General features: G+C 39.9%; 1 pseudogene; it reads left to right on the top strand.

Moving 5' to 3' along the window:
* The first annotated feature begins 18,207 nt into the window (after positions 1 to 18,207).
* LOC136170285 (large ribosomal subunit protein uL22m pseudogene) lies at positions 18,208 to 18,575 on the top strand (annotated as a pseudogene).
* The last annotated feature ends 4,259 nt before the right edge of the window (positions 18,576 to 22,834 follow it).

The raw sequence follows: 22,834 nt of genomic DNA, 5'->3' as shown, positions 1-22,834 counted from the left end.
AAATGACATTCAGTTGTGTCTGGTGGTAAAAGTAAAGTCTGATCTGATGCTGTAAAGAACAATATTGCATAGGAACTTAGAATGTTAGGCCCATGAATCAAGGTATGTTGGATGTGGTCAAACAGAAAACGTTAAGAGTGAACATCAGCAGTTTAGGAATCAGTGAACTAAAATGAACGGGAATGGGCAAATTTAATTCAGATGACAATTTTATCTACTACTGTGGGCAGGAATCCCTTAGGAGAAATGGAGTAGCCCTCATAGTCAATGAAAGAGTCCAAAATGCAGTACTCGGGTACAATCTCAAAAATGACAGAATGATCTCAGTTCATTTCCAAGGTAAACGATTCAATGTCAGAGTAATCCAAGTCTATGCCCCAACCATTGATGCCAAAGAAGCTACAGTCCAGTGGTTCTATGAAGACCTACAAGACCTTCTAGAACTAACACCAAGAAAAGATGTATTTCTCATCATAGGAGATTGAAATGCAAAACTAGGAAGTCAAGAGATACCTGGAGTAACAGGCAAGATTGGCCTTGGAGTATGAAATGAAGCAGGGCAGAGGCTAACAGTTTTTTGCCAAAAGAATGCACTGGTCATAGCAAACACCTGCTTCCAACGACACAAGAGAAGACTTTACACATGGACATCACCAGATGGTCAATGGTGAATTCAGATTGGTTATATCCTTTCCAATCAAAGATGGAGAGCCTCTATACAGTTAGCAAAAACAAGACGTGGAGCTGATTGTGGCTCAGATCATGAACTCCATATTGCAAAATTCAGGCTTAAATGGAAGAAAGTAGGGAAAACCATTAGACCATTCAGGTATGGCCTAAATCAAATCCCTTACAATTATACAGTGGAGGTGATAAGTTGATCCAAGGGATTAGATCTGGTAGACAGAATGCCTGAAAAACTTTTAACAAAGGTTCATAACCTTGTATAGGAGGTGGTGACCAAAACCATCCTTAAGAAAAAAGAAATGCAAAAAGGCAAACTGGTTGTCTGAGGAGGCTTACAAATGGCTAAGAAAAGAGAAATGAAAGGCAAAGGAGAAAGGGAAAGATATACCCAGGTAAATGTGGAGTTTCAAAGAATAGCAAGGAGAGATAAGAAAGTCTGCTTAAGAGAGCAATGCAAAGAAATAGAGGAAAACAATAGAATGGAAAAGACTAGAGATATCTTCAAGAAAATTTCATGAGAATATTTCATGCAAAGATGGGCACAATACAGGACAGAAAAACAGAAAGGACTTAACAGAAGCAGAGGAGATTAAGAAGAGGTGGCAAGAACACACAGACAAACTGTATGAAAAAGGTCTTAATGACCTGGTTAACCACATGGTGTGATCACTCACCTAGAGCCAGACATCCTGGAATGTGAAGTCAAGTGGGCCTTAGGAAGCGTTACTATGAACAAGTTAGTGGAGGTGATCGAATTCCAGTTGAGCTATTTAAAATCCTAAAAGATAATGCTATTTAAAGTGCCACATTCAATATACCAGCAAATTTGCAAAACTCAGCAGTGGCCATAAGACTGTAAAGGTCAGTTTTTATTCCAACCCCAAAGAAAGGCAATGCCAAAAAATGTTCAAACTACCATACAATTGTGCTCATTTCACATGCTAGCAAAGTAATGCTCACAATCCTACAAGCTAGGCTTCAGTAGTATGTGAACTGAGAACTTCCAGATATACAAGCTAGATTTAAAAAAGGCGGAGGAGTCAGAGATCAAATTGCCAACATCCATTGTGTCATGGAAGAAGCTAGAGAATTCCAAAAATAAAAATCTACTCTGTTTCATTGACTATGCAAAAGCCTTTGACTGTGTGGATCACAACAAACTGTGGAAAACTCTTAAAGAGATGGGAATACCAGACCTCTCTCATGAAAAACCTGTATGCAGGACAAGAAGCAATAGCTAGAATGGTCATGGAACAATGGACTAGCTCAAATTGGGAAAGGAAGTACATTAAGGCTATATATTTTCACCCTGCTTATTTAACTTCTTTGCAGAGTACACTATTTGAAATGCCAGGCTGGATGAATCACAAACTGGAATCAAGATTGCTGCCAAGAGGAATATCAACAACCTCAGATATGCAGATGATTCCACTCTAATGGCAGAAAGCAAAGAGGAACTGAAGAGCCTCTTGATGAGGGTGAAAAAGCTGGGCGAAAACTCAGCATTCAAAAAACTTAGATCATAACATCCAGTTCCATCACTTCATAGCAAATAGAAGGGGAAAAAGTGAAAGCAGTGACAGATTTTATCTTCTTGGGCTCCAAAATCACTGCAGATGGTGACTGCATCCACGAAATTAAAACATGCTTGGTCCTCAGAAGAAAAGCTGACAGACCTAGACAGAGTATTAAAAAACAGAGACATCACTTTGCCAAAAAAGTCTCTATAGTCAAAGTTATGGTTTTTCCAGTAGTCATGTTCAGATGTGAGAGTCGGGCCATAAAGAAGGCTGAGCACCAAAGAATTGATGTTTTGGAATTGTGGTGCTGAAGAAGACTCTGAGAGTCCCTGGGACAGCAAGGAGGTCAAACCAGTCAATCTTACCTAACCCTAACCCAACCCAGAATATTCACTGGAAGGACTGATACTGAAGCTGAAGCTCCAATACTTTGGCCACCTGATGTGAAGAGCTGACTCATCAGAAAAGAACATGATGCTGGGAAAGATTGAGGGCAAGAGGAGAAGGCGGAGACAGTGAGCTACACAGATAGCATCACTGACTCAATGGACATGAGTTTGAGCAAACACCAGGAGATAGTGAGGGACAGAGAAGCATGGCATGCTGCAGTCTATGAGGTCACACAGAGTAGGACCCAGCTGACGACTGAGCTACAACAGCATTTCCCCCAGGCTCACCTAGAACTCTATATGCCTGTTTGAATAATCATACCAGAATGGAGTGGTCAGAGTTAGTTTAACACTGTGGAGTGAAAGAATGGGCTTTGGAAAGAGATGAACCTGGTTCAGATTTCCTGCTCCACTTCTAGCTGTGTGATCTTAGGCAATAACTTCATCTTGTAGCACTTGTTTTTTTCCTCCTGTAAATGTTCAGCTAAAATACCCTCTCAAAGGAGTCTCTTGGCAAGGAGTAAATGAAATGCAGAAGTGTTTAACACATTGGCTGACACATAGTAAGATGCTTGATAAATAGGGTTTTTTTCCTTTTCTGCTATATATGATCAATAATGTGAACAGCTGAGAGTATAAATGCAGATATTTTTCTAATTTGATGAACTCAAAGAAATTATGGGAAAGGAAGAATAATTCAAACTAGTGTTGGACTAACCCTCAGAAGTTCACTCAACCAAGGGTGACTGGGTTAACTTTAGCATCAGGTGATGTTGGGCAGGGGCCCTTTTGGGTACTGGCTGGGATTTAAGCCAGGAGACCTAAGGCCAAGGCTGATAATGAGGCACAGTATGAAGCCAAGGAGATCAACCTGAGCCAAGGGGAGAGAGAGACTGGTGCTCAAGGCAGCAGAGGTCAACACTGAGCGACAGCCAGTCCTCAGAGAACCTGGAAGAAGCCTAGAAGGAGGCAGAGGGTTGGCCTCAAGGAATAAACCAGGAGCCCAAGATCTGCATGGGGAAGATAGTGGAGCCTAGACAAGGTGGGACTCCATAGCAGCAAGGCCAAAGCTAAAATTGTTTATGAGCCAGCTTATAGTCTTCAAAAATCACTCTTGTCTTTTTATATTAGCCTGGCTAAACTTTTCTGTCCTCATCATAGTCTCTCTTTCTGGTAGGACATTTCTTTGATGGACATAAAAGTATCCTTCTATAATTAGACCCTATCCTAGGAAGTACAGGTTAAATAATGTAACTCCAAAATCTCAGTGGCTTAATGTGATAAAAGTTTATTTTAAGCTCCTATCACAATTTCACTATAAGTCTGTGGAGGTGGGTAGGAAGGGGACTCTGCTTCACGTACTTACAATAGGGCATTACTGTTCTTTCATCCTATATATAATGGTTTGCACCTGCTAATCCCAAATTCCCATTCTAACCCTCTCCCAATTCCCCTCCCCCTTGGCAACCACAAGTCTGTCTTCTATGTCTGTGAGTTTGTTTCTCTTTTGTAGATAAGTTCATTTGTGTCATATTCTAGATTCACATATAAGTGATATCACATGGTATTTGTCTTTCTCTCTGACTTACTTCACTTAGTATGACGATCTCAAGGTCCATCTATGTTGCTGGAAATGGCATTATTTCATTCTTTTTTATGACTGAGTAATATTCCATTGTTCACACACACACACACATCTTCTTTATCCATTCATCTGTTGATGGACATTTAGGTTGTTTGCATGTTTTTGGCTATTGTAAATAGTGCTGCTATGAACATAGGAATGCATGTATCATTTAAAATTATAGTTTTGTCCAAAAATATGCTCCAGAAATGGTACTGCTAGATCATAAGGTAACTCTATTTTTAGTTTTTTAAGGAAGCTCCATACTGTTCTCTATTGCCACTGTACCAATTTACATTCCCACCAACAGTGTAGGAGGGTGCCCTTTTCTCCATACTCTCTCCAGTATTTGTTATTCATAAACATTTTAATGATGGCATTCTGATTGGTGTGAGTGGGACCTCATTGTAGTTTTGACTTGTATTTCTCTAATAATTAGTAATCCAACAGGGATTCTTAATTTTTTTCCTTATTCCTATTTTGGTCACATATTCTTTTGGAAGTTAGTTGAAATTGTATGGACTTTATCTCAGCATAAGTTATTTAATTATATAAAAGAAAATGCACAGTTTTACAAAGGAAACCAACTAACTCCTAATAGTGTTATCAAAATAGTAAGAATACAAAACTGTGATAAAAGTAATGTATGTGCTGCTTTATCAATGTATGATATCTTTCATCCAGGATATCATCTTTGGAGGACTTCCAAAAAGTCACTGAGTGATCACTGCTAAACCTGAATCAGGGTTAGCCCCACAGTTGAGTATTTAGCACGTGCTTCTGTATACTGTTCTGATTATCTGCTGCTGCTGCTACTAAGTCACTTCAGTCATGTCCGACTCTGTGTGATCCCATAGACGGCAGCCCACCAGGCTCCCCGTCCCTGGGATTCTCCAGGCAAGAACACTGGAGTGGGTTGCCATTTCCTTCTCCAATGGGTGAAAGTGAAAAGTGAAAGTGAAGTTGTTCAGTCCTGTCTGACTCCTAGTGACCCCATGGACTGCAGCCTTCCAGGTTCTTCCATCCATGGGATTTTCCAGGCAAGAGTAGCGGAGTGGGGTGCCATTGCCTTCTCTATCTGATTATCTACCACTGTGTAAAACTACCCTTCCCCCCAAAAAACTTAGTGACTTAAAACAACCTTTTTATTGTGCTGGGCAATTTGTCTAGGATCTATATGGCATCCTCTAGGGAAGCTGGAGCTTCTGCTGGGCATCTTCCAAGATGGCATCTGTATTCACATGTTTGACCCCCATGTCCACATAGCTTAGACTTCTCACAGCATGGTGGTCTCATGGTGATCATACTTCCCAGATGGTACCTGGCTTCTGAGATCAAGTATTCCAAGAGACAGAAATGGAAAATGAGAGCATAAATAAGGATACTTTGCTAACAGTCTAATTCTTTGAAATTATGAGAAAGGAAAAATAATGCAAGCTAGTATTATACTACTCTCAGAAGTTCACTCAATCAATGGTGACTTGGTTCAACTTCAGCATCAGGTGATGTTAAATAGGGGCTGCAGCCTCACTACTGCCATAGTTTCCTGGTCAAAATACTCAAGGACTAACCTAGATTTGGGGGGAATGAACACTGACCTCACCTTTTGATGGGAGGGATGTCAAAGAAATTGTGGTCATCTTTAATCTGCCATATATTGAATATATAAAATCTCACTTAATCTGTGTAATACTATGAAGCAGACATCATTGTCTGCTTGTTACTGATGAGACAGACCACAAAGAAGTTAAGTATTTTGTCCAAAGTCACAAACCTAGTGAGTCTGAAGCTAGGCTAGTCTGACTGTGATGACTGGGCTCTTATCTACTATGTATTCTTTATTCCACTTGACTTAACTCAAATCTACTACTTGAAAAGCAACACAGAATCTATCAGAAAAGTAAAACAGTAGTGCATTGTAGAAGAACCATTGGTTACCTACCCAACATTCATTCTCTCCCTCCTCCCAAACTTATTTGGAAATGCAAATCATATCACTAAAGGGCCATATTCAACAGTTAAGTTTAACCGTGTTTTGTTCAATGAGATATAAGAAGCAGAACTGAGTAATTTTCAGACAGTGTCATTAAAGAGAGAGTTCTTGATCTTCTGGATGTCACACAGATGTGATCATTGGCACTCAGTAGCAATTCTGTAATATGAGGGAACTTGCTAAAGTGACAGAGTACCAGGTGGCACTAGTGGTAAAGAACCCACCTGCCAGTGTAGGAGATATAAGAGACATGGGTTTGATCCCTGGGTCAGGAAGATCCCCTGGAGGAGGGCACGGCAACCCACTCCAGTATTCTTGCCTACAGAATCCAATGGACCGAGAAGCCTGGCGGGCTTAGTTCACAGAGTTGCAAAAAGTTGAGTTGGACATGACTGAAGCGACATAGCATGCATAAAGCAACAGAGTAGTAACACAGTTGAAGCCTGAATCTTGATGATCATGGAGTTGCCATATTGGTCTTGGGCATCTGCCTCCGAACTTTGTTAATTGAGGGAGAAACAACTTTATATCTTGGTCTGCATGCTCACTTGCTAAGTTGTGTCCAACTTTTCATAGCCCTATGAACTGTAGCCTCTGCCATTCTATTCTACCCACGGGATTTTCCAGGCAAGAATACTAGAGTGTGTTGTGATTTCTTTCTCCAGGGGATCTTCCTGACCCAGGGATAGAAACAACATCTACTGCATTTGCAGGTGGATTCTTTACCACCAAGGCACCTGAGAAGCCCATATCTTGGTCTATGTCACAGTAGCTTAGAGTTTTTCTGTTTCTTACAGTTGAACCTAATCCTAAATAATATAGAAGAGATATGTGTATAAGTATAAACTTAGTCATGACAGCTTAACCTTGATGGAAGTTTAAGGATGCAGGAAATCACCAATAAACCAAAACTGCATTATAAAGAAGAGGTGTTTGAGAATAGCTCAGGAGAGATTAGAACACTCTATGTATATGTCCACTTTAAAATATTACAGTGTTGAGTATGTTTGCCAAGAAATTGGAGATCAGTTCAGTTCAATCACTCATATGTGTTCAACTCTTTGCGACTCCATGAACTGTAGCACGCCAGGCCTCCCTGTCTGTCACCAACTCCCAGAGTCCACCCAAACCCATGTCCATTGAGTCAGTGATGCCATCCAACCATCTCATCCTCTGTCATCCCCTTCTTCTCCTGCCCTCAATCTTTCCCAGCATCAGGGTCTTTTCAAATGAGTTAGCTCTTTGCATCAGGTGGCCAAAGTGTTGGAGTTTCAGCTTCAGCATCAGTCCTTCCAATGAAAACCCAGGACTGATCTCCTTTAGGATGGACTGGTTGGATCTTCTTGCAGTCCAAGGAACTTTCAATAGTCTTCTCCAACACCACAGTTCAAAAGCATCAATTCTTCAGTGCTCAGCTTTCTTTATAGTTCAACTCTCACATCCACACATGACCATTGAAAAAACCATAGCCCTTATTCTACCCAAAGCAATCTATAGATTCAATGAAATCCCTATCAAGCTACCAACGGTATTTTTCACAGAACTAGAACAAATAATTTCACAATTTGTATGGAAATACAAAAAACCTCGAATAGCCAAAGTAATCTTAAGAAAGAAGAAGGGAACTGGAGGAATCAACCTGCCTGACTTCAGACTCTACTACAAAGCCACAGTCATCAAGACAGTATGGTACTGGCACAAAGACAGAAATATAGATCAATAGAACAGAATAGAAAGCCCAGAGATAAATCCACGAACCTATGGACACCTTATCTTTGACAAAGGAGGCAAGGATATACAATGGAAAAAAGACAACCTCTTTAACAAGTGGTGCTGGGAAAACTGGTCAACCACTTGTAAAAGAATGAAACTAGAACACTTTCTAACACCATACACAAAAATAAACTCAAAATGGATTAAAGATCTAAATGTAAGACCAGAAACTATAAAACTCCTAGAGGAGAACATAGGCAAAACACTCTCCGACATAAATCACAGCAAGATCCTCTATGACCCACCTCCCAGAATATTGGAAATAAAAGCAAAACTAAACAAATGGGACCTAATGAAACGTAAAAGCTTCTGCACTACAAAGGAAACTATAAGCAAGGTGAAAAGACAGCCCTCAGATTGGGAGAAAATAGTAGCAAATGAAGAAACAGATAAAGGATTAATCTCAAAAATATACAAGCAACTCCTGAAGCTCAATTCCAGAAAAATAAATGACCCAATCAAAAAATGGGCCAAAGAACTAAACAGACATTTCTCCAAAGAAGACATACAGATGGCTAACAAACACATGAAAAGATGCTCAACATCACTCATTATCAGAGAAATGCAAATGAAAACCACAATGAGGTACCATTACACGCCAGTCAGGATGGCTGCTATCCAAAAGTCTACAAACAATAAATGCTGGAGAGGGTGTGGAGAAAAGGGAACCCTCTTACACTGTTGGTGGGAATGCAAACTAGTACAGCCACTATGGAAAACAGTGTGGAGATTTCTTAAAAAACTGGAAATAGAACTGCCATATGACCCAGCAATACCACTTCTGGGCATACACACTGAGGAATCCAGATCTGAAAGAGACACGTGCACCCCAATGTTCATTGCAGCACTGTTTATAATAGCCAGGACATGGAAGCAACCTAGATGCCCATCAGCAGACAAATGGATAAGGAAGCTGTGGTACATATACACCATGGAATATTACTCAGCCGTTAAAAAGAATTCATTTGAATCAGTTCTAATGAGATGGATGAAACTGGAGCCCATTATACAGAGTGAAGTAAGCCAGAAAGATAAAGAACATTACAGCATACTAACACATATATATGGAATTTAAAAAGATGGTAACGATAACCCTATATGCAAAAAAGAAAAAGAGACACAGAAGTACAGAACAGACTTTTGAACTCTGTGGGAGAAGGTGAGGGTGGGATGTTTTGAAAGAACAGCATGTATATTATCTATGGTGAAACAGATCACCAGCCCAGGCGGGATGCGTGAGACAAGTGCTCGGGCCTGGTGCACTGGGAGGACTCAGAGGAGTCGGGTGGAGAGGGAGGTAGGAGGGGGGATCGGGATGGGGAATACGTGTAACTCTATGGTTGATTCATGTCAATGTATGACAAAACCCACTGAAATGTTGTGAAGTAATTAGCCTCCAACTAATTAAAAAAAAAAAAAAAAAAGCTCACCATAGCCTTGACTAGACGGACCTTTGTTGGCAAAGTAATATCTTTGCTTTTTAATATGCTATCTAGGTTGGTCATAACTTTCCTTCGAAGGAGTAAGCGTCTTTTAATTTCATGGCTGCAATCATCATCTGCAGATATTTTGAAGCCCAGAAAAATAAAGTCAGCCACTGTTTCCCTATTTATTTCCCATGAAGTGATGGGACCGGATGCCATGATCTTAGTTTTCTGAATGTTGAACTTTAAGCCAAGTTTTTCACTCTCCTCTTTCACTTTCCTTAAGAGGCTCTTTAGTTCTTCACTTTTTGCCATAAGGGTGGTGTCATCTGCATATCTGAGGATATTGATATTTCTCCCGGCAATTTTGATTCCAGCTTGTGCTTCGTCCAGCCCAGTGTTTCTCATGATGTACTCTGCATATAAGTTAAATAAGCAGGGTGACAATATACAGCCTTGACATACTCCTTTTCCTATTTGGAACCAGTCTGTTGTTCCATGTCCAGTTCTAACTGTCGCTTCCTGACCTGCATACAGATTTCTCAAGAAGCAGGTCAGATGGTCTGGTATTCTCATCTCTTTCAGAATTTTCCACAGTTTGTTGTGATCCACACAGTCAAAGGCTTTGGCATAGTCAATAAAAAGAAATAGATGTTTTTCTGGAACTCTCTTGCTTTTTTGATGATCCAGTGGATGTTGGCAATTTGATCTCTGGTTCCTCTGCCTTTTCTAAAACCAGCTTGAACATCTGGAAGTTCACGGTTCACGTATTGCTGAAGCCTGGCTTGGAGAATTTTAAGCATCACTTTACTCGCATGTGAGATGAATGCCATTGTGGGATAGTTTGAGCATTCTTTGGCATTGGCTTTCTTTGGGATTGGAATGAAAACTGGCCTTTTCCAGTTCTGTGGCCACTGCTGAGTTTTCCAAATTTGTTGGCATATTGAGTACAGCACTTTCATAGCATCATCTTTCAGGATTTGAAATAGCTTAACTAGAATTCCATCACCTCCACTAGCTTTGTTCATAGTGATGCTCCCTAAGGCCCACTTGACTTCACATTCCAGAATGTCTGGCTCTAGGTGAGTGATCACACAATCGTGACTATCTGGGTCATGAAGATCTTTCTTATACAGTTTTTCTGTGTATTCTTGCCACCTCTTCTTAATATCTTCTGCTTCTGTTAGGCCCCTACAATTTCTGTCCTTTATTGAGTCCATCTTTGTATAAAATATTCCCTTGGTTTCTCTAATTTTCTTGAAAAGATCTCTAGTCTTTCCCATTCTATTGTTTACCTCTGTTTCTTTGCATTTATCGCTGAGGAAGGTTTTCTTATCTCTCCTTGCTATTCTTTGGAACTCTGAATTCAAATGGGTATATCTTTCCTTTTCTCCTTTGCTTTTTGCTTCTCTTCTTTTCACAGCTATCTGTAAGGCCTCCTCAGACAGCCATTTTGCTTTTTTGCATTTCTTTTTCTTGGGGATGGTCTTGATTCCTGTCTCCTATACAATGTCACGAAACTCTGTCCATAGTTCATCAGGCACTCTATCAGATCTAGGCCCTTAAATCTATTTCTCACTTCCACTGTATAGTCATAAGGGTTTTGATTTAGGTTATACCTGAGTAGTCTAGTGGTTTTCTCCACTTTCTTCAGTTTAAGTTTGAATTTGGCAATAAGGAGTTCATGATCTGAGCCACAGTCAGCTCCCGGTCTTGTTTTGGCTGACTGTATAGAGCTTCTCCATCTTTGGCTGCAAAGAATATAATCAATCTGATTTCGGTGTCGACCATCTGGTGATGTCCATGTGTAGAGTCTTCTCTTGTGTTGTTGGAAGAGGGTGTTTGCTATGACCAGTGCATTCCCTTGGTAGAACTCTATTAACCTTTGCCCTGCTTCATTCTGTACTCTAAGGCCAAATTTGCCTGTTACGCCAGGTGTTTCTTGACTTCCTACTTTTGCATTCCAGTCCCCTATAATGAAAAGGACATCTTTTTTGGGTGTTAGTTAGAAGGTCTTGTGGAAGCAAATGCAAAAGTCATGCTTGTTTTCAATACATAAAAATAGGGCTGCCCTGAGGGAAACTTAGAAACTGTCTCCCTCTCATGTTTATTGACTATTGGTGATATTTTCTTAGGATTGGTTCTGGGTACAATGGGCTTTTTATTTCCCTTGGTGGTTTATGTAATGGAATACAGAAGTAACTCATTATATTCCTAAAATAAAATTTCAGTGTAAGAAGAGATAGGCCCTTAATTTGGAATGGTTTTGATTTAGTTGGAGAAATTATCAGAGACCATGCATAGAAATAAGTTTCATCCACTGAAATGAGAAAACCTCTTTGTGTCTCAGTATTCCTCAGTGAAGGAACTAGACAACATAGTCCCCAGGGTTCATTCTAGTCTTAGACTTTAGTATGAGGATGAAAAACCATATGAATATGATAGTCAAAGTTGAAAAATATTCAGTAGCTTTTAGCGGTTATATGGATATGTTATTAAACTGAAACAGTTGTAAAAGAAAAAACATATAGAGTTTTTTGTTTTTTTTACCATAATTGTGTGGTAGCTCTCCCCTGAGCATATAGGTCAGCATTCTTAGTTGCAAATGGGAAATTCTGCCTGATTTAAGCAAAACGCAATTTCTCAAAAGGCTCTTGGAGTAAGTCAAACATCTCCAGGTAGGCCACACTTAAAACCCAGGTAAGAATCAGAGCCCAAATCATGTCTAAGGACGTATGATACAAAATGTCTGCTGATCCCACTAAATGCTTGGGTGCCCCTGGAAGCTCCAGAGGGCACAAATGAATTCTTTACCCTTCCAGCTCCTTTGTTTCACTTATTCCAGATTTAAAGTCTTGAGCAGAAGCACCTGATTGGCCAAGACTGGATTACACACTTGAGCCCAAACTTCCAGAGACAGTGAAATCAAGGATCAGGATCATTCACTGAAGTCTACAAAATAGAGAATTCCCGCAAACAGAGGAAAGGGCTCCTTCAAGTTCATTACATCTGCTATACTTAGGGTTATCTCTATCAAGTGTACCTACAGATGTATTTATTATATAGGTTCTACTGCATGTCAGAGACTCAAAGTAACAGTGACTTACATAAGGTAGAAATTTACCTTCTCTCATGTTACAGTCAAGAAATAGATTGTTCTAGACATGGCATGGAGCCATAAAGTCATTCAGGGATCCAAGTTGTATCTCACAGTTCTATGATACTTAGGATATTGCCTTTACCCAAACAGTCCAATATGACACACCCGCACATCCATACCCACATTGCAAGCAGCATGATGGACAATGGAAGAAAGATGGGCCTGTTCTTCCATTAAGACACATCCCAGAGTTTAACATACCTCCCATCATATGCAATTGGTCAGCTGTTAGTAACATGGCCATGCTTAATGGTACAGGAGGTTGAACAATGCCATCTTTATACTGAACTTTATACTGGACGTCCCATGTAATGTCCACTAATCAAGGGTCCCCTCACTATAAGAGAAGGGGAGAAAAGATACTGGAGGACAACCAGTATTGAAACAATCTCTCCCTTGACAAATAGCAGGTTGAAATTTTAGTGAATAAGATTAGGTAAGAATATAATAGAATTTTCTATGAAGGTTGCTGAACACAGTTAATTTAAAATGTGAGAAATGCTTCCAAATGTCTAAAAATGGGATGATGTTTCATTTGTAAATGAGATGGGTTGAGAAAAGGGACAGTTCATGCTCAGTCTCGGACTTAATGTTTATATTCAGAAATGACAAAGGTTAAAAGACTGGACTAAATGAAAGTTTAAGGGTCTTTCTTGAGGAAGATTGCTATAGTCAGAATTGTATGCTTGTCAGAATGTAGCGTGCCAATTTAAATGCCCCTCTGAGTCTTTGTAGAACATGCAGCAGCCCCTAAGGAGGTCAGAGGGACCTTGGGGTTAGAGGAAATGGAGAAAATACTGGGAAAAATTCATAGATGAGAAATACATGGGCAAACTGGGTGCAAGTTCAAAGCTGTGGAAATAGTATGGAGAGTTAGAGGGCACTTGTATGTCTGGGTCATCTTGCAACATGCTCCTTGAGGCAAAGAGTAACGGGGCTCTAAGCCACTGGTGACAAGGGTAGAGTGCAGTGCCCAGAGAATGATAGCTAGGTCAGAACCTCCCAGGACCGCTGCTGCCTGGCTCAGAGGCTCCTGGACTGACTGTTCTGAACCACACTTTCAGAAGCAGTCTTCAAGGAACTGATTTTCTAGGATAGCAGTAATGCTTGGTTCATTTCCAGCACTGTACATGTCCCAAAAGCTTTTTATAGACATTCTCTAGTCTCAAGATTTCAGGTTTATTATAAAGATACACATGTTATCCAAGCAAACTATGTGTGTCACAGGGAGCTTTGGTTTAGTATTGGTGATTTTGTTGCATTCTACCCTTTTTCCACATTATATAAATGTATTGAAAAACACTAATAAAAGCATAGATTCCTGGACTGATACATTTCTAATAATAATTATAGTATTAATAGTAACCAGTATTTTTATTGACTTAATACTTTACATGAACTTTCACATTTTAAAAAGTTGAGGTGTAATTGACATGCAACATTATATTAGTTTCAGGTGTACAACAAAATGATTCTATAATTGTATACATTGGGAAATGATCACCACAGTAAGTCTTGTTCACGTTCATCACCACATACACAGAATTTTTTGTGTGTGCGATTTACTCTCTTAGCAAATTTCACTTGTTCAATACAGTATGATTAACTATAGTTACCATGCTTTACATTATATCCTCATGATTTATTTATTCTATAATTGGAAGTTTGTAACTTTTGTCTCCCTTTACCCATTTGGCCCACTCCCAACCCCTTCCTCTGGCAACCACCGATCTGTATCATGAGGCCGGGTTTTTAGATTGCACATATTAGAGAGACCATATGCATTTGTCTTTCTCTAATATTTCACTTAGCATAGTGCCCCCAAGGTCCATTGATGTTGTTATAAATGGTGAAATTCTGTTCTTTTTTATGGATTAATAATTTTCCAGTGTGTATATATACCCCATTTTCTTTACCATTCATATATGGATGGACATTTAGGTTTTTCTGTATCTTGGCTATTGTAAGCAACGCTGCAATGAACATCGGGTTTCTTCTATTCTTGGTCTACCACAATTAGTTTAAGTTGTGGCAAGTACAAGGGGTATTTTTCAGGAAAAGATTGATAACAACAATGGCCTATTTATTTCTTTCCCTAGTAAATAAAATAACATGTTTTAAATTCTTCTCTATTCCACCACTGAAGAATAACAAGTCAGCAGCCTTGTCCATTGATGGATGAATGGATAAGCGAAAATGTGGCAGATACACACAATGGAATATTATTCAGCCTTAAATAGGAGGAAATTCTGACATAAGGTAAGATGCTGATAAACCTTGAAGGCATTATGCTAAGTGAAATAAGCCAGTCATAAAAAAACAAATACTGTGTAATTTCATTTATATGAGATACTAGAGTACTCACATTCACTTAGACAGAAAGTAGAATGGTGGTGGCCAGGGCCTGGAGAGAGGAGGGGAATGGGGAATTAGTGTTTAACAGGTATATTACTATCACTGATTTAATGGACAGATATTTGAGCAGACTTCGGAAGACAGTGAAAGACCGAGGAGCTTGGCATGCTACCATCCCTGGGATCACAAAAAGGTGGATATAACTTACCAACGGAACAACAACACAAGATGAAAATAGATTTGCAGATGAATGGTGATGATATTTGTACAACAGTGTTAATATACACAATAGCACTGAACTGTACACTTAAAATGGTTAAGATGGTAAATTTTGTGTTATGTGTATTTTACCACAATAGCAAAAATTTGGAAAAAATGATCAGTAGCTTTATCTGAAATCCCCATGGATACAATGGACTGGTCTTCTACATTATTCTTTTCTAGTACCTACCTTTAGACTTCTTCAAGCAGTGTTTTTATAGCACTCTAAGTGCCTATAAGTACTATAATATCACAGGGTTTATAGATTTATACTTTCTTTGGGGGGATTTAGTCAACCCTCCTTTGTGGTTTCCTTTCAAACTCTGTATTTTTCCTTACTTGATTTTATCTTTATTTCTCAAATGTCTACTGTATTCAGATCCTATGTCAGTGGCTGAGAGCATAGGATCTTCACTTAGACTGCCCGGATGAAGTCCTTGCTCTACTGCTTCTTTTCTCTGGGCCCTTGGATGAATGACATAACCAACCTGTGTCTGTTTCCTCTTCCGTATAAGGGTGATAAAAATAGTATCCAGACATGCTAGGAGATTGAAAGATTTAATATACATAAAGGGCTCAGGACAGTGCCTGTCACATGGTAAACACTTAATGAAAATTCTCTATTACTATAATTAAGTTAACTATTATTATTTCCAGAAGTTCTTCCTGGGAGTCTTCAGTAGGAAGCATCTCTTGATGTTTTTAGCAGCCCTGCCTGCCCTTGTTCTGGTAAGAACACTTATCTTACTCTGGATAACTGCCATCCTAAGTGATTCTATTAATCCTGGTCCCACCTAGGTTCCCAAGCACTGTGTGAACACTTAACTCAGGCCTGGCCAGTCATACAATATTTCATCCCTCTAGAAGTAGTGACTGGTTCAAAGTGTGGGCCAAGAAGGGCCAATCAGAATTCTTCTTTGGTCATGACAAGGGGATTCTGGAATATAGTAGTCTGTGCTTATGCCAGAGCTGCCAAGCTGAGACAACGGAAGCTTTGCGATACAGGCAGCCGTCTTCCCTGTCTGCACAGAGGAAGCCCATCTGAGATGGGAAGCAGGAAGGCCAACACCCAAAAGGAAAAAGAACCGAGGGATAGTGTGGGGGGGTAGGGAGGAGAGGGCGAGATATGGGCCTATAACTTTTAGTTTTGGGGGCTGACAACCCTCTGTCAGCTCCTATTCTGACCTTTCCAGGTCTGGGAGCCCACAAAGTATCTTTTTGCTTAAGGTGGTTTGAGCTCAGCTGTTGTCACTATAACTAAAAGACTCATGGCCAGGATGCCCTTTACATTCTATTTGTCCTTCTCTCTTCTCTTCCCTCCCTTCCATTTCTTTCTTCCCAGATCCCTGAGTGACAAGGCCCTTGTCCTGAACTGGGACTGTCAGACCCCTACTCTGCAAGACCCATCTTTTCCTTTTCTTTGTTCTGGAATTTTCCACCTCTGGCTAATTTTCTTAATTTTCTTTGCTGGGATCACTAGCTGTGACCTAAAACCTTCATTTCTTCTTAAATCTCTCCTCCACCCCTTTTCGTTTCACCTCAGACATCTTCTCTGTCTTCCTGTAAGCGGATGTATCAAGTTCATTTTTTCTTCTTAGCTTTTATTTTGCATCTTTGCGGCTGGTACCTTTATGCCCTTCTTCTCTTCTGACATTAATCTTGGGATATTTGCATAAATGTATTTCTTTTTACTATAGAAGACACTGCTGTTTTATGTTTCATACCTGAAACACTTCCTGACTATGCATTCCTCAACTCAGGCTGTTCCCTATAACAAGTCAAATTATTGGTCCCTAAATGAAAACCACCAGCAAGTACCTAACTTCCCTCTCCTCACACCATTTGTTCTGTTTCTCACTTATTCCTTTAGTCAAGCCTCAAACCAATACCTTTATCTAGGGCTGTTAAACTCTCAGAGGTATTTAAAGGCAAGTTTAGCTCTTACTTAGATTGTGATTCCAATTGATAAATGTAGAAGGAATTAAGAATACAGGAAGTCAACATTAGGCCAGTATCTAGTAGTAAGTGCTATAGGTAAGAACCACTGATGTATATACTAAAATCAATGAGCAAAGTATAAGGAGAAACAGGGTATTTGCATAGTCTCAAAGAATCTCCCCACAGGATATATATTGGTTATATAGGAGAAAATCATAACTTCACACTAGAGAAACCTAGAAGATACCACCTTAACCAGATGATCAAGATGAACATCACCACTAATAAGACACATTAATGTCATATGATGCACTGAGAAGTGAACAATATTTTTTCTGAGATGTTCTTGCCAAAAGTGTACAACCTCAGTTGAATCATGAAACATTATCAGGCAAACCCAAACTGAGTCACATTCTGTAAAATAACTGGCCAGTCCTCTTCAGTAGTGCCAAGGTCATGAAAAGGAAAGACTGAGGAACTCGTGCAGATCAGAGGACATGAAGAAGCCAGGAGAACTGTGAATACATTTGACCCCAGATTGGATCATGGACGAAAAAACAATAGAGAGGGCAAGTGGGAAAATTTGACCAACACCTGAAAATCAGGTAATGCTGTTATCAATGTTAATTTTCTAACATGTCTTTCCCTCTGTAGACAGTTTAGAGGAGCTTTCCATCAGTTCTTCAGAAGGTCTGGGCAGGAGAAAGCACTGTTGTTCTTAGCAATTGTCAGCTCAGTTTCAAATCCTTGTGTTGATTATCTCTCCCTTCCTGTCCCCCTTCCCTGTCCTGCCCTATTGCTCCCCAAATCACATTCCTAAATAAGCAACTTACAAGTCCCAAGAAAGATGGTGGCTACAAGACCAGAATGTTTAGATGTGTTATGGATGTGAGGGAGAAGCTGATCTTGGGGCATCTTTCATCTTACAACATTTCACCCTAATCATATATCCACACTAGTGCTTCTCTTGAAATTTCTTGAAAATGGGAGAATAATAAAATTGTGTATCCTTCACAGTTACCTGAAGAACTTGCTCAGAAACCAGCTGAAATCTACCATTGTTCCAGACAAAGTACAGCAAAGATGTGGTATTTGGCAAAATTGACATGAGGAATGTCCTTTGACCACACTTTGGCTCAACTGGAATTCAGTGACCAGAAAACAGAGGCCTGAATAATGAAAGAGGTTCTTTTAAAAGCCCAAGATATAGCAGTGGGAGATCACAATGTGGAATTCAGATCCAACTTATATATGGCTGAGTCCACTTCAGGGCAAGGCCAGTACTTGATACACATCGATACTACCACGGGGGTGGCTTTGGGATCATGAGATTATTTTGTGAAGTTGGTGGATGGCCCCTCACCTCCACATGAGGCACCAAAGACAGTGTAACCCACACCAAAGAAGATATTCAGGAGCTTTGAAACCCGACCATCACATTGATACTGTAGGATGGGGGAATTCAGAATCCACAGTATATACTTTACTATTGGTTTTCTAAAAACAAACAAAAATTAGTTTTTATGAAACAAAACAACTTACCAGTTCCAAAGTCTTCATTTTTCAGAGAACCAAGGCCACAATACCTTCAGTGAAAACAATAAAAGGACACAACACTGAGACCATCATGGAAACTCCAAGATGTCTGATAAGATTCTCTTCTGTTCTTTGTGCTCTCTGTCCCTCTTGCTCTTCTTTTTTATGGAAGCCTAAAAATGGCTAGTCCTTTTTGACCAGTTTGCCCTAATTCTTCGACTTTCCTCTGCTCGCCCTCCTCTTACCCGGCTCCATTTGTAGCTGGTAGCTCATCCTCACTAGGCTCTAGGCCAAAGCCAGCAGAAAACTGGCTGCTTAAACAGCCTTCCTACTCTGGTTAAACAAACTCCCTCTGGTTGGCTGCCGCTGTCATTGTCCTTGCCACTCTTCCTTTCCTCTAGCATCTGCATTTCTGCATTCACATGTAGCTCTGGCCACCCTTCCCTTCTGACCAGTGAAACTTCCACCGCGACCCCCCATCTGTACCTTCAGGCCTTGCGGCTTTCCTCCAGTGCATCACCATCGACATTTTATCAGCTTCTTTTCACACACCACTCAGGCTCTCATGCTTTATGGACAAGGGTAGCAATGCTGTGGGGCAAATAGGGAAATAATCAGTGAAGAAATAGTCCCTAAGGGCTGTCTGTTTGACTTCTTCAAGACAACAATAATATATTGATTCACTTGGAAAATATTTTTTCAGCGCCTAATACGTACCACTCATCGTGCTTCAGTGCTGGGAATACAGCAGTGAGTAAAACAGACAAAAGGCCCTGCCTTTTGTACAGCTTACATTTCAGTGAATAAGGATAACCGAGTGACAGAATTGGAAGTGCTACTTCTCTCTTTCCCTCTTTACTTTATACCTTTCTCCCTTAATGGCAGGCAAAGCACTTATTCTATATCTTAGAGCTAAACTTTATTAGTCTTATGACTCAAGATTAGAATTTGTTTCACCCACTACCCACAAGCCACCTGGGTTCTCTGTTGAGAGAAAGGTTGATATCTAAATGGTCTTCAGCTGTAAACTATTAAAGGCTGTTTGACCTACCTTTCCCTGCCTCAGTTGGGACCGCACAACCTGAAGGGCAGAAATTGTCTCTTAGAGCAGGAGGGAGGCTCAGTTCTCCAGTGTTTTCACTCTGAGCTGCAGCTCTTTTTCATTGATGCCTCTTCTGTTTGTGGTTTTGAAAATATTTGCCACATTCTCAGCTCTGTAACTTAATATTTATTATAACAACAGAAGAAAACTCTTCCTTACATAACAGCCTGCTTTAAAACCATTGCTATTCTTAGTGGAGAGACAGTTAGCTAATGAGACCACGAACACCTGTGATATCTGCACTGGAAGCAGTTCAGCTTCAAAGGTGGGTAAGCTGGTTCAGAACGAGGCCAAGGGGGAGACAGTCTTTCTTATTTCCCCTCATTCCCTGCAAAGGTAATGGAAAATGGCTGGTTGCTTTTTCAGTTTGAGGTGCTCTCTCTTTGGGAATTTACTGTGGTTGTTTTTGAAGATAAAGGAATTTGTACTGCAGGCTCCAAGTATAATGCTATCTAACTTTTCTGTTTCAAACATAATCTTGGGGAAGGGCATTTCCATTTCTCAATGGGATTTTAACAGTAGAGAACTCTCCAGCTGACTTGTCTTTACAAGATTCATCTTTCCAGGGCTTACATTCTAACTACCCAAGATGATTTGGGGGGTGGGGGGTGGAAGATCTCCATCAGGGAGATTTGGCCCTTGAAAATTTACCTTTACAGATCACTTATGTTGGATTAACAATTACCTTTCTGTTATTAACAGCTTCTTAAATATAAATATTTTCTGGAAGGAGGTGTAGGAAAGGAAAAATTATTTTCTCTCTATCCTTCTAGTTTCTTGGCTGAGAACCACTAGTAATGAAAGACATATTAACAAGAGAAAAAAAATTATTTTAATTACATATGTACAGTGGTGTACCAGGGCTGCCTTCTGCTCTCCTGCTACAGGGTACCTTTTGAAGTGAAGTGCACGTCACTCAGTTGTGTCTGACTCTTTGCAACCCCATGGATGGTAGCCCGCCAGACTCCTCTGTCCATGAAATTCTCCAGGCAAGAATACTGGAGTGGGTTGCCATTCGCTTCTCTAGGGCTTCTTTCTGACCCAGGGATTGAACCTGTGTCTCTTGCACTGCAGGTGATTTCACTACCATCTGAGCCAAGAGGGAAGCCCACAGGGTATCTTTTACATGGGAGATTTATCTCTCTTTCAGGAGGTCATATGTAAGTCAGACTGTTCTTCTTGCACCAACTCTCAAGTACCCTAACTCAAAACAATCAGGATGCCTAAGTGGCATATTTGGAGGTGATATATTCTGAATCCCCAAAAAGGTAGCAAATTGCTTTTTTTTGGTGCATTAGTGAGTTCTGTCACATTAATTTCCTCAACTTGAAAGAACTGAGCAGAATGAGCCTTGAATATCTCTCTTTTGGGGAGGGAGGTATATAACCTTGAACGCTATGAGGGATAGGCATTGAGACAAGGTGAGAGTCCCAAGGACGAAAAAGGGCCTGGGTGACCTTGTGTGATTATCAAGGATGTCAGTAGGGTGATGTTGGGAGGATAGGGGAGGCCCTGGGGATGTTGTCTTTTCTGTCCTAAGGATTTTTGTAAAAAAGTTTAAAACTGAGAGAGTTCTTTTTGTAATGTTCTAAGAATTTTTGGTTTTTGATTTTGTTTTCTTTTTAAAAAATTTTATTGGAGTAAAGTTAGTTTACAGTATTACTTTCTGCATACAGCAAAGTGAATCAGTTATACGTAAACATATATCCACTCTTTTTAAGGTTCTTTTCCATATAGGTCATTAAAGAGTAGTGAATAGAGTTCCCTGTGCTATATAGTAGGTCCTTATTAGTTATCTTGTCCTAAGGATTTTGATGGCTCTTCTTCCTCTGTGGATATGTGTTGCTGCTTCTGGGAGTGAAACCCACAGAATGCTACTCCCCAGGGTAAACTGTGTCTCTCAACCTTTTTACTCACTCTGAGTTAGTCCAGACCAAAGAAGCTTATCTGGGTTTGAGAACAAGCAATACTGTAATGGCAGTTTGGCTTATGTATGGCTAATTTAACTTTGGTTTCCTCCAAAAGAAATGAAAAAGGCCAGCACAAAGGTTATAAACAAGGTAAGTTTACCAGAGTGTGAAAGCATTCTCCATTGTCTCCCTTATCTTCTAGATGCCTTTCTAGAGTTCAGGGGGCTTGACAGTCCACAAAAATGCCTTTTATTCCCCAAGTCAGAAAAAACTTACTCTTGCAAATAAGGCAATAATTTTACTGCCCAGGAAGTTGTTTCTCTCAAACTGCTTATCTGCGTTTACAGCCTTGAAATTTCTCATTACATCAACCCAGGGACAAAGCTCCTCTTATCTGTGCTTATGCTTCTGACCTGAATTTTCCATTTATGTCCTAAGGATGATGACCACCACACATTCCCAACCTTCAAGGGGTGGGATGCATTTCTGTGAATAAGAGCAACTCCTTCTAGAGGGGACTTAATTGGACAGAGAAGAAGGAAAGTGTATCTACTGCCCTTTTTGGAATGAGGGAGCTTCTAATGCACCCCACAAGAGAGGGAGAGTTCCTGGCAGTATTTCTTTTAAAATTTACACTTTTAGGGTTAATGGAACATGACAAAACAAACTTACATACAGGTTGCTTTTTAAAGCTTAAGTTAGTTTCCCATTGCTATGACATGTACTGGTAGTAAGGATATTTATAATAAATTCTCTTTAATTTCCTATATCTCAGTTTCAAATTCTTGAATTTGCGATACTTTAGGAATACAGATTGCCTTTAAAATTGTGATTTTTAGAGCTGATTTGTTTTTAATATTGATAAACTTTAAAAAAATGCCTTCAGCAGTCTATGAAATTATCTTTTCTACTTAGAGGGTAAAGCTGTGATGACAGTTTATCTTCTTTATAACTCCCCTAGACTTTTGGAGCAGGTTGTGATTGTGGGTGGATTATCCTGATGCTATTGCTTTGTCTCTGCAGTATTTTGCAGCTGAAAAATTTTCTCTGTTATCATTAAACATGTATCGTTGCTAAACATGTGATGGTAGTTCTCTAGATTTAGATTCTATTATTTCAGGTCAATAGCTCTTACATTTTAGCATACATTAACATCACCTGG

The sequence above is a fragment of the Muntiacus reevesi genome, chromosome 6, assembly GCF_963930625.1.
Source record: "Muntiacus reevesi chromosome 6, mMunRee1.1, whole genome shotgun sequence".
NCBI classification, from domain to species: Eukaryota; Metazoa; Chordata; class Mammalia; order Artiodactyla; family Cervidae; genus Muntiacus; species Muntiacus reevesi.
Note: the sequence above shows the minus strand (reverse complement) of the source record. Positions and strands in the feature narration are given on the sequence as shown.